Below are 15,000 nucleotides of genomic sequence, written 5' to 3'. Positions count from 1 at the left end.
CTACTATCCAGCAAAACCATAGCCAAGGGAATGGGCTTGGTGGAATCAATAGGGAAAGAAGACCCTGTTGAGCTTGACTCTAGTCTGACTTTGTGGAATGACTTGAGAGGTGTAGGATAAGTGGGAGGCACCGGGCGAAATTGAAATACTACTACTTTTAACGTTATTTTACTTATTCCATGAATTGGAGATGGGGCACGACCCCTTCTTTTGGACCCAAGGTCAGTGTCAGTCGGTCGATCCGGGTGAAAGACATTGTCAAGTGGGGAGTTTGGCTGTGGCAACATATCTGTTAAAAGATAATGCAGGTGTCCTAAGATGAGCTTAACGAGAATAAAAATCTCGTGTGGAATAAAAGGGTAAAAGCTCGTTTGATTCTAATTTCTAGTACGAATATGAACCGTGAAAGCGTGGCCTATTGATCCTTTAGACCTTCAAGATTTGAAGCTAGAGGTGTTAGAAAAGTTACCACAGGGATAATTGGCTTATGGCAGTCAAGCATTCATAGCAATGTTGCTTTTTGATCCTTCGATGTCGGCTTTTCCTATAATTGTGAAGCAGAATTCACCAAGTGTTGGATTGTTCACCCACCAATAGGGAACATGAGCTGGGTTTAGACCATTGTGAGATAGGTTAGTTTCACCCTACTGAGGGCGGCGTCGCGATAGTAATTCAACCTAGTACGAGAGGAATCGTTGATTCGCACAATTGGTCATTGCGCTTGGTTGAAAAGCCAGTGGCGTGAAGCTACCGTGAGCTGCATTATGACTGAACGCCTCTAAGTCAGAATCTGGGCTAGAAGTGATGCGCGCGCCCGTCGCCTGATTGCCAACCCGCAGTAGGGGCCCATGGCCCCCAAGGGCACGTGTCGTAGGTGCAGTCCCTATGGCGAATGAGCCACGCGGGCCTCCTTAGAGCTCAATTCCCATCGAGCGATGGGTAGAATCCTTTGCAAACGATTTAAATACGTGACTGGTATGGTAAGTGGCAGAGTGGCCTTTGCTGCCACGATCCACTAAGATTCAGCCCTTTTTCGCTTCGATTCGTCCCTTCCCCCGTCGACCTTCCTTTTTTTCATTCGCCCCTCTCTGGGGTTGGCATGACCTGAGGCCCTCCGTCCTCTGGTCTCGACCGAGAACAAACTTCACTGCTGCCAAAACGAACGTGCGGCCATCGAACTGATCGCTGGGGGCGGGATGCACGAGTCGACGAAGGATCTCGCTGCTGGTCCCCCTCGATTGTTACCCCAAATACCGTCGATAGCCTTTGGCCCTTGGTTGGTCGAGATCGAGAATGCACTACGTATGCCTAAGTCAACCCATGAAACGAGCGTACAGGTGCTCAACCGGCCAGAGAGCCAGAATGCGCAAGCCGAGGATTAGCCCAGCCCCCCTCTGCGTGTTATTGATCCCATTGCGGGTCCCTCGATCCGACTGGGGCTTAGATCGGGAATCAACTTTGCATGCCTAAGTCAAGCCACGAAATAAGCGTGTGGGCGCTCAGTCGACCGGAGAGGCAGGATCGCAAGCCGAGGATCACCCGATCCCCTTCTGCGTACTGCTATCGATCCCGCTGTCGGTCTGATCTTAGACTGGGAATGAACTCCCTATGCTTACACTGGGAATGAATACCGTATGCCTAAGTCAACCCATGAAACGAGCATGCGGGCACTAAGCCGACCAGAGAGGCATAATGCATAAGCTGGGGATCAGCCCGGTCCCCCTCTGTGTGCTGTCGATCCCGCTGCCTGTCTCGCTGCAACAACCTTCGATCCGACTGGGGCTTAGACATGGAATGAACTCTGTATGCCTAAGCCAACCCATAAAACGAGCATGCGAGCACTCAACCGACCGAAGAGGTAGAATGTACAAGTCGGGGATCGGTCCGATCCCCCACTGTGTGCTGTCGATCCTGCTGCTGGTCTTGCTGTCGCAACCCTCGATCCGGTTCGATCTTAGACTGGGAATGAACGAGACTTGCTTAGACTGGGGATGAACTCCGTATGCCTAAGTCAACCCACGAAATGAGCGTGCGGGCGCTCAACCGGCCAGAGAGGTAAAATGTGCAAGCCGAGGATCGGTTCGGTCCCCCTCTGAGTGCTGCCAGTCTCGTTGCAGGTCTTGCTACCGTAACCCTAGATCTAGTCCGATCTTAGACTATGAATGATCTCCGTATGCCTAAGTCAACCCACAAAACGAGCAGACGGGCACTACGCCGGCAAGAGAGAGAGAATGCGCAAGCCGTGGATCGATCGGGTGATAGGTGGGTACAGGCACATCTTCCTATTTCTCCATGCCAATGCCATTTTTATGGCTTGTAAATTCATACAATGGTCCCCTAAGCCTTCATGTGAAGTTTCATGGCAAGACGACCCGTTTTCTATTTTTCACGATTTTTGAAACCTTTTGCAGTTCATGATTTTTTAAAATTTTTTTAGAAGGATATTTGGCCCCAAATTTGGTAGATATGATCCTTGTATTTTTATTGGCATGCAAAAAAAAAATTCAGCTAAAAAATCGAAGTGGATAAGATTTTGTGACCATTTGAAAAAAGCATTCCCATTTTAGACACTTTAATGGCTACTGGCAGCAAACCTATAAAATCTCAAATGCTTTTTATGGGGGTGTGAGTTCTCGAGGTTTGATGAGGGATAGGGGGCCAATATAAGGGATAGGGTCTTGATAGCCTTTGGCCCTTAGTTGGTCGAGACTGGGAATGCACTACGTATGCCTAAGTCAATCTATGAAACGAGCGTGCTGGCGTTCAACCGATCAGAAAGCCAGAATGCACAAGCCAAGGATCGACCCAGCCCCCCTCTACGTGCTATTGATCCCGCTATGGGTCCCTCATCCAATTGGGGCTTAGACCGAGAATGAACTCCGCATGCCTAAGTCAACCCACAAAATGAGCGTATGGGCGCTCAGCGGGTCCTTCTGCGTGCTGTTGTCGATCCCGCTGTCGGTCTGATCTTAGATTGGGAATGAACTCTATATGCTTAGACTGGGAATGAACTCCGTATGCCTAAGACAACCCACGAAATGACCGTACGGGCGTTGAGCTGGTCGAAGAGGCATAATGCACAAGTTGGGGATCAGCCTGATCCCTCTCTGCGTGTTGTTGATCCCACTACAAGTCCCACTGCCACAACCCTCGGTCCGACTGGGGCTTAGACATGGAATGAACTCCGTATGCCTAAGCCAACCCATGAAATGAGTGTGAGGGTGCTCAATCGGCCAGAGAGGCAGAATGCGCAAGTCCGGGATCAAACCGGTCCCCCCATGCGTGCTGCCGATCCTGCTAATGGTCCTACTGCCGTAACCCTCGGTCCGATCCGATCTTAACTAGGAATGAATGAGACTTGCTTAGACTGGGGATGAACTCTGTATGCCTAAGTTAAAACACGAAACGAGCGTACAGGCACTCAACCGACCAGAGAGGTAGAATGTGCAAGCCAGGGATCGGCCTGGTCCCTCTCTACGTGCTGTCGATCCCGCTACGGGTCTTGCTGCCGCAACCCTCAATCCGATCTGATCTTAGACTGCGAATGAACTCCGTATGCCTAAGTCAACCCACGAAATGAGCGGACGGGCACTACGTCGGCTAGAGAGGCGGGATGCGCAAGCCATGGATCGATCGGGTGATAGGTGGGTTCAAGCACATCTTCATATTTCTACCTTACCAATGCCTTTTTTATGGCTTGTAAATTCATACAATGGTCCCCTAAGCCTCCATGTGAAGTTTCGTGGCAAGACGACCCATTTTCTATTTTTCATAATTTTTGAAACTTTTTACGGTTTGAAATTTTTTAAAATTTTTTTAGAAGGAGTTTTGGCCCCAAATTTAGTAGACATGATCCTTGTATTTTTGTTGGCATGCAGAAAAACATTCAGCTAAAAACTCAAAGTGGAGAAGATTTTGTGACCGTTTGAAAAAAGTGTCTCCATTTCAAACACTTTAATGGCTACTGGCAGCAAACCTATAAAATCTCAAATGCTCTTTAAGGGGGCGTGAGTTCTCGAGGTTTGATGAGGGATAGGGGGCCAATATAAGGGATACATTCTCGATAGCCTCTGGCCCTTGGTTGGTCGAGACCGGGAATGCATTATGTATGCCTAAGTGAACCCATGAAATGAGCGTACGGGCGCTCAGTCGGTCGGAGAGCCAGAATGTGCAAGCCGAGGATCAACCGGGCCCCCCTCTGCATGCTACCGATCCCACTGTAGGTCCCTCAATCCGGTTGGGGCTTAGACCAAGAATGAACTCTGCATGCCAAAGTCAACCCACGAAATGAGTGTGCAGGTGCTCAACTGGCCGGAGAGGCATGATGCGTAAGCCAAGGATCGGCCCAGTCCCTCTCTGCGTGCTGCTGTCGATCCCGCTGTCGGTCCGATCTTAAACTGAGAATGAACTCTGTATGCTTAGACTGGAAATGAACTCCGTATGCCTAAGGCAACCCACGAAACCAGCATGCGGGCGCTGAGTCGATCGGAGAGGCATAATGCGTAAGCCGAGGATCGACCTGGTCCCCCCCAGCGTGCTGCCGATCCTGCTGCTGGTCCTGCAGCTGCAACCCTCGGTCCAATCCGATCTTAGACTGGGAATGAAGGAGACTTGCTTAGACTAGGGATAAACTTCGTATGCCTAAGTCAACCCATGAAATGAGCGTACGGGCGCTCAACCGGCTAGAGAGGCAGAATGTGCAAGTCGGGGATCGACCCTATCTCTCTCTGCGTGCTACCGATCCCGCTGCGGGTCCTGCTATCGTAACCCTCAATCCGGTCTGATCTTAGAGTGGGAATGAACTTCGTTTGCCTAAGTTAACCCACGAAACGAGCGGACAGGCACTACGCCGGCCAGAGAGGCAGGATGCGCAAGCCGTGGATCATTCGGGTGATAGGTGGGTTTAGGCACAACTTCATATTTCTGCCATGCCAATGCCATTTTTATGGCTTGTAAATTCATACAATGGTCCCCTAAGCCTTCATGTGAAGTTTCGTGGCAAGACGACCCATTTTCTATTTTTCACAATTTTTGAAACTTTTTACGGTTCGAGATTTTTTAAAATTTTTTTAGAAGGAGTTTTGGCCCCAAATTTGGTAGACATGATCCTTGTATTTTTTTGGCATGCACAAAAAAATTCAGCTAAAAACTCGAAGTGGAGAAGATTTTGTGACCGTTTGAAAAAAGTGTCCCCATTTCAGACACTTTAATGGCTACTTGCAGCAAACCTATAAAATCCCAAATGCTCTTTAAGGGGGTGTGAGTTCTCGAGGTTTGATGAGGGATAGGGGGCCAATATAAGGGATAGGATCTCGGTAGCCTCTTGCCCTTGGTTGGTCGAGATCGGGAGCGCACTACGTATGCCTAAGTGAACACATGAAATGAGCGTGCGGGCACTCAGCTGATCGAAGAGGTAGAATACGCAAGCCAAGGATCGGCCCGACCCCCCTCTACGTGCTATTGATCTCGCTACGGGTCTCTCGGTCCGGTTGGGGCTTAGACCGAGAATGAACTCCGCATGCCTAGGTTACCCACGAAACGAGCGTGCGAGCGCTCAGCCGGCCGGAGAGGTAGGATGCGTAAGCCAAGGACCGGCCCAGTCCCTCTCTGTTTGCTGCTACCGATCCCTCTGTCGGTCCAATCCTAGACTGGGAATGAACTCCGTATGCCTAAGTCAACCCATGAAACGAGCATGTGGGCGCTGAGCCGGTCAGAGAGGCATAATGCGTAAGTCAGGGGTCGGCCCGGTCCCCTTCTGCGTGCTGTCGATCTCGCTGCCAGTCCCACTACCACAACCTTCGGTCCGGTTGGGGGTTAGACATGGAATAAACTTCGTATGCCTAAGCCAACTCACGAAACAAGCGTACGGGCGTTCAACCAGCCGGAGAGGTAGAATGCGCAAGTCAGGGATCGACCCAGTCCCCCCCTGCGTGCTGCAATCTAGCTGCTGGTCTTGCTACCGCAACCCTCGATCTAATTCGATCTTAGACTGGGAATGAACGAAACTTGCTTAGACTGGGGATGAACTCCGTATGCCTAAGTCAACCCACGAAATGAGTATACGAGAGCTCAACCGGCCAGAGAGGCAGAATGTGCAAGCCAAGGATCGGCCCGATCCCCCTCTGCGTGCTGTCAATCCCGCTGCGGGTCCTGCTATCGTAACCTTCAATCTGGTCTGATCTTAGACTGGGAATAAACTCTGTATGCCTAAGTCAACCCATGAAACGAGCAGACGGGCACAACGCCAGCCAGAGGGACGGGATGCGTAAGCTGTGGATCGATTGGGTGATAGGTGGGTTCAGGCACATCTTCATATTTCTACCATGCCAATGCCATTTTTATGGCTTGTAAATTCATACAATGGTCCCCTAAGCCTTCATGTGAAGTTTCGTGGCAAGACGACCTGTTTTCTATTTTTCATGATTTTTGAAACTTTTTACTGTTCGGGATTTTTTAAACTGTTTTTAGAATGATTTTTGGTCCCAAATTTAGTAGACATGATCCTTTTATTTTTGTTGGCATGCACAAAAAAATTCAGCTAAAAACTCAAAGTGGAGAAGATTTTGTGATCGTTTGAAAAAAGTGTCCCCATTTCAGATACTTTAGTGGCTACTGGCAGTAAACCTATAAAATCTCAAATGCTCTTTAAGGGGTAGTGAGATCTCAAGGTTTGATGAGGGATAGGGGGCTAATATAAGGGATAGGTTCTCGATACCCTCTGGCCCTTGGTTGGTCAAGATCGAGAATGCACTACGTATGCCTAAGTTAACCCATGAAATGAACGTACAGGCGCTCAGTCGATCGGAGAGCCAGAATGTGCAATCCGAGGATCGGCCCGACCCCCCTATGCATGCTGTCTATCCCGTTGCAGGTCCCTCGGTCCGGTTGGGGCTTAGACCGAGAATGAACTCCGCATGCCTAAGTCAACCCTCGAAACGAGCGTACGGGTGCTCAGTCGGCAGGAGAGGCAGGATGTGCAAGCCAAGGATCGGCTCGGTCCCCCTCTGTGTGCTACTGTTGATCTCGCTACCGGTCTGATCTTAGACTGAGAATGAACTCTGTATGCTTAGACTGGGAATGAACTCCGTATGCCTAAGTCAACGCACGAAACAAGCATGTGGGCACTGAGCCGATTAGAGAGGCATAATGCGTAAGTCGGGGATCGATCCAATCCCCCTCTATATGTTGTCGATCTCGCTATCGGTCTCACTACCACAACCATCGGTCCGGTTGGGGCTTAGACATGGAATGAACTCCGTATGCCTAATCCAGCCCATGAAACGAACGTGCGGGCGCTCAACTGGTCGGTGAGGCAGAATGCGCAAGTCGGGGATTGGCCTGATCCTCACTGCGTGCTACCGATCCTGCTGTCGCAACCCTCGATCCGATCCGATCTTAGACTGGAATGAAGGAGACTTGCTTAGATTGGGGATGAACATCGTATGCCTAAGTCAAAACATGAAATGAGCGTGCAGGCGCTCAATAGGCTAGAGAGGCAGAATGTGCAACCCGGGGATTGGCTTGATCCCCTCTACGTGCTACCGATGCCGCTACGGGTCCTGCTGCTGCAACCCTTGATCCGATTTGATCTTAGACTGGGAATGAACTCCGTATGCCTAAGTTAACCCATGAAATGAGCGGACGGGCACTATGCCAGCCAGAGAGGCGGGATGCGCAAGCCGTGGATCGATCAAGTGATAGGTGGGTTCAGGCACATCTTCATATTTCTGCCATGCCAATGCCATATTTATGGCTTGTAAATTCATATAGTGGTCCCCTAAGCCTTCATGTGAAGTTTCTTGGAAAGACGACCCGTTTTCTATTTTTCACGATTTTTGAAACTTTTTACAGTTCGAGACTTTTTAAAATTTTTTTAGAAGGAGTTTTGGCCCTAAATTTGGTAGACATGATCCTTGTATTTTTGTTGGCATGCACAAAACAATTCAGCTAAAAACTCGAAGTGGAGAAGATTTTGTGACCATTTGAAAAAAGTGTCCCCATTTCAGATACTTTAATGGCTACTGGTAACAAACCTATAAAATCTCAAATGCTCTTTAAGGGGTGTGAGTTCTCGAGGTTTGATGAGGGATAGGGGGCCAATATAAGGGATAGGTTCTCGATAGCCTCTGGCCCTTGGTTGGTCGAGATCGGGAATGCATTACGTATGCCTAAGTCAAACCATGAAACGAGCGTGCGGGCGCTCAACCGGTCGGAGAGCCAGAATACGCAAGCCGAGGATCGGCTCGACCCCCCTCTGCATGCTACCGATCCTGCTGCGGGTCCCTCGGTCCAATTGGAGCTTAGACCTGGAATGAACTTCGCTTGCCTAGGTCAAGTAATGAAACAAGTGTACGGGTGCTCAATCGACCGGAGAGGCAAGATGCGTAAGCTGAGGATCGACCCGATCCCCCTCTGCGTGCTACTGCCGATCCCGTTGTCGGTCTGATCTTAGGCTGGGAATGAACTCCGTATGCTTAGACTGGGAATGAACTCTGTATGCCTAAGTCAACCCACAAAACGAGCGTACAGGCGCTGAGCCGGTCGGAGAGGCATAATACACAAGTCAGGGATTGACCCGATCCCCCTCTGCATGCTGTCGATCCCGTTGTCGATCTTGCTACCACAACCCTCGGTCTGGCTAGGGCTTAGACATGGAATGAACTCCGTATGCCTAAGCGAACCCACGAAACGAGCGTGCGGGCGGGCGGTCAACCGGTCGGTGAGGCAGAATGCGTAAGTCGGGGATCGGCTCGGTCCCCCCTATATGCCTTCAATCCTGCTGTTGGTCCTGCTATCGTAACCCTTGATCCGGTCTGATCTTAGACTGGGAATGAACGAGACTTACTTAGACTGGGGATGAACTCCGTATGCCTAAGTCAACCCATAAAAGGAGCATACGAACGCTCAACCGGCCAGAGAGGTAGAATGTGCAAGCCAAGGATCAGCCCAATCCCCCTCTACATGCTACCGATCCCGCTGCGGGTCCTGCTACCATAACCTTCGATCCGGTCTGACCTTAGACTGGGAATGAACTCTGTATACCTAAGTCAACCCACGAAACGAGCGGACGGGCACTACGTCGGCCTGAGAGACGGGATGCGCAAGTCATGGATCGATCGGGTGATAGGTGGGTTCAGGCACATCTTCATATTTCTACCATGCCAATGCCATTTTTATGGCTTGTAAATTCATACAATGGTCCCCTAAGCCTTCATGTGAAGTTTCATGGCAAGACGACCCATTTTCTATTTTTCATGATTTTTAAAACTTTTTACAGTTCGGGATTTTTTAAAGAAGGAGTTTTGGCCCCAAATTTGGTAGACATGATCCTTGTATTTTTGTTGGCATGCATAAAAAAATTCAGCTAAAAACTTGAAGTGGAGAAGATTTTCTGACCATTTGAAAAAGGTGTCCTCATTTCAGACACTCTAATGCTATTGGCAGTAAACCTATAAAATCTCAATTGCTCTTTAAGGGGGTGTGAGTTCTCGAGATTTGATGAGGGATAGGGGGCCAATATAAGGGATAGGTTCTCAATAGCCTCTGGCCCTTGGTTGGTCGAGACCAGGAATGCACTACGTATGCCTAAGTCAACCCATTAAATGAGCGTGCGGGCGCTCAGTCGATCGAAAAGCCAGAATGCGTAAGCCGAGGATCGGTCCAGCCCTCCTCTGTGTGCTGCCAATCCCGTTACGGGTCCCTCTGTCCAGTTTGGGCTTAGATCGGGAATGAACTCTGCATGCCTAAGTCAACCCACGAAACGAACGTGCGGGCGCTCAACCGATCGGAGAGGTAGGATGTGCAAGCCGAGGATCGACCTGATCCCCCTCTGCGTGCTGTTGCCGATCCTGCTGTTGTTTCGATCTTAGACTAGGAATGAACTCTGTATGCCTAAGTCAACCCATGAAATGAGCATGCGAGGCGTTGAGCCGATCGATGAGGCATAATGTGCAAGCCGGGGATCGGCCCGGTCCCCCTCTGCGTGCTGTCGATCCCGCTGTCGGTCTCGTTGCCACAACCCTCGATCCGACTGGGGCTTAGACATGGAATGACCTCCTATGCCTAAGCCAACCCACGAAATGAGCGTACAGGTGCTCAACCGACCAGAGAGACAGAATGCGCAAATCGGGGATCGACCCGATCCCTCTCTGCATGCTGTCGATCCTGCTGCTGGTCTTGCTATCGTAACCCTCGGTCCGGTCCGATCTTAGATTGGGAATGAATGAGACTTGCTTAGACTGGGGATGAACTCTATATGCCTAAGTCAACCCACGAAGCGAGCGTGCGGGTGCTCAGCCGGCCAGAGAGATAGAATGTGCAAACCAGGGATCGGTCGACCCCCCTCTGCGTGCTGTCCATCCCGATACGGGTCCTGCTACTGCAACCCTCAATCCGATCTGATCTTAGACTGGTAATGAACTCCGTATGCCTAAGTCAACCCACGAAACGAACAGACGAGCACTACGTCGGCCAGAGAGGTGGGATGTGCAAGCCGTGGATCGATCGGGTGATAGGTGGGTTCAGGCACATCTTCATATTTCTGCCATGCCAATGCCATTTTTATGGCTTGTAAATTCATACAATGGTCCCCTAAGCCTTCATGTGAAGTTTCGTGGTAAGATGACCCGTTTTGTATTTTCACGATTTTTGAAACTTTTTACGGTTCGAGATTTTTAAAAATTTTTTTAGGAGTTTTGGCCCCAAATTTGGTAGACATGATCCTTGTATTTTTGTTGGCATGCACAAAAAAATTCAGCTAAAAACTCGAAGTGGAGAAGATTTTGTGATCGTTTGAAAAAAGTGTCACATTTCAGACACTTTAATGGCTACTGGCAGCAAACCTATAAAATCTCAGATGCTCTTTAAGGGGGTGTCAGTTCTCGAAGTTTGATGAGGGATAGGGGGCCAATATAAGGGATAGGTTCTCGATAGCCTATGGCCCTTTGTTGGTTGAGTTTGGGAATGCACTACGTATGCTAAATCAACCCATGAAACAAGCGTGCGGGCACTCAGTCGGCCGGAGAGCCAGAATGCGTAAGTTGAAGATCAGCTCGGCCCCTCTCTGTGTGCTACCTATCTTGCTGCTGGTCCCTCAGTCCGGTTGGGGCTTAGACCAGGAATGAACTCTACATGCCTAAGTCAACCCCCGAAACGAGCGTGCGGGCACTCAGTCAGTCGAAGAGGCAGGATGCGCAAGCCGAGGATCGGCCTGGTCCCCCTCTACGTGCCGCTACTGGTCCCACTGTCGGTCTGATCTTAGACTGGGAATGAACTCTGGATGCCTAAGTCAACCCATGAAACGAGCGTACGGGCGCTGAGCCAGTCGGAGAGGCGTAATACGCCAACCAAGGATCGGTCCGGTCCCCCTCTGCGTGCTGTCGATCCCGCTGCTAGTCCCGCTGCCACAACTCTTGGTTCGGCTGAGGCTTAGACATGGAATGAACTTCTTATGCCTAAGCCAACCCATAAAACGAGCGTGCAGGTGCTCAACCGGCTGGAGAGGCAGAATGCACAAGTCGGGGATCGACCCGGTCCCTCCTGTGTGCTACCAATCTTGCTGCTGGTCCTGCTACCGTAACCCTCGATTCGGTTCGATCTTAGACTGGGAATGAATGAGACTTGCTTAGACTGGAGATGAACTTGATATGCCTAAGTCAATCCATGAAACGAGCGTGCTGGCGCTCAACCGGCCAGAGAGGCAGAATGTGCTAGCCATGGATCGGCCTGATCCACCTTTGTGTGCTACCGATCCCGCTGTGGGTCCTGCTACTGCAACCCTCGATCCGATCCAATCTTAGAATAGGAATGAACTCTGTATGCCAAAGTCAATCCATGAAACGAGCGGACGGGCACTACGCCGGCCAGAGATGAGGGATGCACAAGCCGTGGATCGATCGGGTGATAGGTGGGTTCAGGCACATCTTCATATTTCTACCATGCCAATGCCATTTTTATGGCTTGTAAATTCATACAATGGTCCCCTAAGCCTTCATGTGAAGTTTCGTGGCAAGACGACCGGTTTTGTATTTTCAAGATTTTTGAAACTTTTTACGGTTCGAGATTTTTTAAAATTTTTTTAGGCGTTTTGGCCCCGAATTTGGTAGACATGATCCTTGTATTTTTGTTGGTGTGCACAATAAAATTTAGCTAAAAACTCGAAGTGGAGAAGATTTTGTGACCGTTTGAAAAAAGTGTCCCCATTTCAGACACTTTAATGCCTACTGGCAGCAAACCTATAAAATCTCAAATGCTCTTTAAAGGGGTGTGAGTTCTCGAGGTTTGATGAGGGATAGGAGGCCAACATAAGAGATAGGTTCTCGATAGCCTCTGGCCCTTGGTTGGTCGAGACCGAGAATGCACTACGTATGCCTAAGTCAACCCATGAAACGAGCGTATGGGTGCTCAATCGATCGGATAGCCAGAATGCACAAGCCGAGGATCAGCCCAACCCCCCTCTGCATGCTGCCAATCTCGTTGCGGGTCCCTTGGTCTGGTTGGGGATTAGACCGGAAATGAACTGCGCATGCCTAAGTCAACTCACGAAAGGAGCGTAAGGGCGCTCAGCCGATCGAAAAGGCAGGACGCGCAAGCTGAGGATTAGCCCGACCCCCCTCTGCGTGCTACTGTCGATCCTACTGTCGGTCTGATCTTAGACTGGGAATGAACTCCGTATGCCTAAGTCAATCCATGAAACGAGTGTGCGGGCATTGAGCCGGTCGAAAAGGCATAATGCGTAAGCCAAGGATCGGTCCGGTCCCCCTCTGCATGCTGTCGATCCCACTGCCGGTCCCGCTGCCACAACCCTCGGTCTGGTTAGGGCGTAGACATGGAATGAACTCCGTATGCCTAAGCCAACCCACAAAATGAACGTGCGGGTGCTCAACCGACCGGAGAGGCAGAATGCGCAAGTTGGGGATCTGCCCGGTCCCCCCTACGTGCTGTCGATCCTGCTGCTGGTCCTGCTATCGCAACCCTCGGTCTGGTCTGATCTTAGACTGGGAATGAATGAGACTTGCTTAGACTAGGGATAAACTCCGTATGCCTAAGTCAACCTACAAAACAAGTGTGCGGACGCTCAGCCGGCCAGAGAGGCAAAATGTGTAAGCCGAAGATCGACCCGGTCCCCCTCTACATGCTGTCGATCTCGCTGCGGGTCTTGTTGTCGTAACCTTCAATCCGGTCTGATCTTAGACTGGGAATGAACTCCGTATGCCTAAGTTAACCCATGAAACGAACGGACGGGCACTACGCCAGCCAGAGAGGCAGGATGCGCAAGCCGTGGATCGATCAGGTGATAGATGGGTTCAGGCACATCTTCATATTTTTACCATGCCAATGCCATTTTTTTGGCTTGTAAATTCATACAATGGTCCCCTAAGCCTTCATGTGAAGTTTCGTGGCAAGACGACCCGTTTTCTATTTTTCACGATTTTTGAAACTTTTTACGATTCGAGATTTTTTAAAACTTTTTTAAAAGGAGTTCTAACCCCAAATTTGGTAGACATGATCCTTGTTTTTTTGTTGACATGCACAGAAAAATTCAGCTAAAAACTCGAAGTGGAGAAGATTTTGTGACTGTTTGAAAAAAGGGTCCCCATTTCAGACACTTTAATGGCTACTGGCAGCAAACCTATAAAATCTCAAATGCTCTTTAAGGGGGTGTGAGTTCTCGAGGTTTGATGAAGAATAGGGGGCCAATATAAGGGCCAAGTACCAGCACCCATCGCACATCATGTGCGCACACCCCCCCGACCACCCCAATCGTCGGAACCCCCAATGCTGCTGGTTAGGTTCTTCGACGATGCTCCGGTGATGGTGCCCCGTGTGAAAAAAATGTGGCACCAACACATGCCCGAGCCCAGCATGTGCATTGTGGCTCAAAATCGAACTTCGACCAAGGCCTCGACCATCAATGGCCCATGCATCGACCATCATCAACACAGGCTACCCTTTGGTACAAGCACTTGGCTCGACCGCCATCGGCACAAGTTGGGCCCTGGTACAGACAGTTGCCTCGATCACCATTGGCACAAGATGGCCCCAGGTAAGGCCAGTTGCATCGAACACCATCGACACATACTGGGCCATGGTATGAGCGGTTACCTCGACCACCATCGGCACATGTCGAGCCTTGGTATGGGCGGTGGCCTCGAACACCATCGGTACAAGCCGACCCTTGGTGTGTGCTCTTGCCTCAACCACCATCGGTAGAAGATGGCCCATGGTGCGAGCGGTTACCTCGAACACCATTAGCACATGCTGGCCCCTGGTACGGACGGTTGCCTCAAACACCATCGGTAGAAGATGGCCCTTGGTGTGGGCGGTTGCCTCAAGCACTATCAGCACAAGCTGGCCCTTGGTGAGGGCTTTTGCTTTGACCACCATTGGCAGAAGATGACCCCTGGTGTGGGCAGTTACGTCAAACACCATTGGCACATGTCGGGCCTTGGTACGAGTGGTTGCCTCAAACACCATCGGCACATGCCAGGCCTTGGTGTGGGCACATGCCTCGATCTAGTACGGGCGGTTGCCTCGACCACCATCGGCACATGTTGGCCTTTAGTGCGGGCAGTCGCATCGACCACCATCAGCATGCACTAGCCCTTGGTGTGGGCACATGCCCCAACCACCATCGGCACCTGCTCACCCTCGGTGTGGGATATGCCTGTTTGGAAAAAGTGTCCCCATTTCAGACACTTTAATGTTTACTGGTAGCATATCTGTAAAATCTCTAATGCTCTTTAGGGGGTGGTGGTCCGACATCCCCTCTTCCCCCCTACGGGGGGAGTAGGTGTGCGTGATGGGCCTCTCATTGCGTACACCCAGGGTAACGTCCCTCGAGTGAAATACAAGGCATGCATACCTAAGACCTCAGGAATAAGTCCCTAAATCGGGCAACATCCTCCTAGGGTGGTGTCAGTGAAGCTTGCGCGTGCGGTCCCGATCAAGCCAAGCATTGGTGGTGTCACTTTGTTGTTGCCTGTCAGATGGTAGGGGCAG

General features: G+C 50.4%; 1 non-coding gene across 1 annotated transcript in view; it reads left to right on the top strand.

Annotated features, from left to right (window-relative positions):
* LOC149512349 (25S ribosomal RNA) overlaps positions 1-1,047 on the top strand; it is a 3,387-nt gene extending 2,340 nt beyond the window's left edge. Inside the window, exon 1 of the ribosomal RNA XR_016332946.1 lies at positions 1-1,047. This exon is cut by the window's left edge and continues 2,340 nt beyond it. This is a non-coding gene — a ribosomal RNA (25S ribosomal RNA).
* The last annotated feature ends 13,953 nt before the right edge of the window (positions 1,048-15,000 follow it).

The sequence above is a fragment of the Durio zibethinus genome, chromosome 23 (assembly GCF_047325235.1).
Source record: "Durio zibethinus cultivar Kanyao isolate XHJ-2024 chromosome 23, ASM4732523v1, whole genome shotgun sequence".
NCBI lineage: Eukaryota > Viridiplantae > Streptophyta > Magnoliopsida > Malvales > Malvaceae > Durio > Durio zibethinus.
The sequence above is the reverse complement of the archived record's forward strand: the minus strand, read 5'-3'. Positions and strand labels throughout refer to the sequence as shown.